This window comes from Tupaia chinensis, unplaced genomic scaffold (genome assembly GCF_000334495.1).
Source record: "Tupaia chinensis unplaced genomic scaffold, TupChi_1.0 Scaffold143644_1, whole genome shotgun sequence".
Taxonomy (NCBI): Eukaryota; Metazoa; Chordata; class Mammalia; order Scandentia; family Tupaiidae; genus Tupaia; species Tupaia belangeri.
Window position 1 is genome coordinate 418,527 of NW_006203492.1, and position 1,838 is coordinate 420,364.

A 1,838-nucleotide genomic window follows, 5' to 3' on the forward strand; every position below is an offset into this window, starting at 1 on the left:
AAAGCCCAGTAGCTTGCGTAGTGGTTAAGGCGCTGGACTCCCACGTGGCCAACCGTAGTTCAAGTCCCGAACACAGTGGCTTGAAATTCATGCCAGGCACATGTGCATGCACACCTAAGATCCTGGGAGGAGAATGGAGAAGGGACTGCGATGTGGCCATCTCTCCTGGGGGGTGATTTCTCCTTTCCCTCTCACTGTCTCTGTCTCTCTCTGGCAAGCACACAAACCCTAAGGTTATAACAAAACCTCTACAAAAAACAGAAAAACAGCTTAGCGTCAAAAGCCTCCTCACTGGTGGCCTAGACCCTGCGCCCAGGGGCTCCTGGGGCCGGTGGCACAAGGAAAACACCCCAGGGAGAGAGGAACCACAGAGATTTTAGCTCCAGGCACCTGCAAAGGTCGGTGGACCAGAAGCCCCTGTACGTGGGGGAATCTCAGATTGAAAGAATCATCGAGTGCCAGCAGGTGGCACGGCGGTTAAAGGTGCTGGATTACCACACGGCCAACGGGGTTCAAGTCCTGGACCAAGTGGCTTGCTCTCTTGCTTTCCCTCTCTCTGTCTGGCCAAATTAAAAAATAATAACAAGTGGAAATTAAAAAAAAAAAAAAAAAAGAGGAAAGAAAAAACAATCAAAAACTGTCAACTTGAATCATGTCGGCTGAAGGATCCCGTCTCTGACCAGCTTAAAAGCTGGAAGGTGCAGGGGCCTTTCCAAACTATGGGGTCAGACCGGATGGAGTCGTCTCTCCAGCCGCCTCCTGTAACCGGAGCCTGCCCCACAGATCCCACGCCCTGACCTGCACAGCAGGGACAGGAGGACCCAGCCAGACCCACATGGTGCAGTGCAGGTGGCCGCCCACCAGCTGCCCTGGGAGGCTGCCAGGCCCCGGAGGCTCAGTCCTGGCCGGAGGTGGACGGAGCTGGGGGTGGAGGGAGAGTGGAAGGCAGGGCCCAGGTGAGAGGCTGCCGGCTGTGCCCACGCCAGGGCCCTGTGCCTGAGCACGCCGTGGTCACAGCCACCGCCACACAGCCCCTCCCTGCCCTTGGCCCCACGTGGCAGGTGTCCATGGTGAACTCTGACCCTGTATGCTCAGAGGCACTGGGGTGTTCCCCGTGACCCCCCTTCCCTCCCAACCAGCTCTACAGCCGCCTATGGCCCCTGGAGCACCCCCAAATGGCCTGGCATTGCCACTGCCCCAACCCCGACATAGCCTCTAATGCCAGGGCCCCACTACTGCCCCCCTAGGACAAACCCCAAACTCCCCACAACCCCCAAACTCCCAGCCCCCATATGCGGGGTACAACTGCAAACACCAACACCCCAGCCCCCCAGTGCATGCCCAAGCCCATCCAATCCATGACACTCCAGACACCACAGTGCTCCCCTCCAGTGCGTGGACCACCCCAGAGCTGTAACCCCTACCTCGACCTCCCCCAGTGCACCCTCCAGTACCCCCAAACCTCCACCCAGCCTCCACCCCACAGCGGGAACCATCCCAGGCCCCAGGTCACCTAAGCCCAGCACCCGCAGTCCTGGGGGCACCTCTCCGACTGTGTCCCCGACACCCTGGTGCTCTCCTCCAGTGCATGGACCACCTCCACCTCCCCCAGTGCACCCCCAAACCTCCACCCAGCCTCCACCCCGCAGCGGGAACCATCCCAGGCCCCAGATCACCTAAGCCCAGCACCCGCAGTCCTGGGGGCACCTCCCAGTCCTACCCCCAAGTCACCCCACCCCAGGGCCATCCCTGTCGCTCCCCTCCAGCGCACGGACCACCCCAGAGCCGTGCCTCCTACCTCCACCTTCCCCAGTGCACCCCCCAACCTCCCCCCCGCC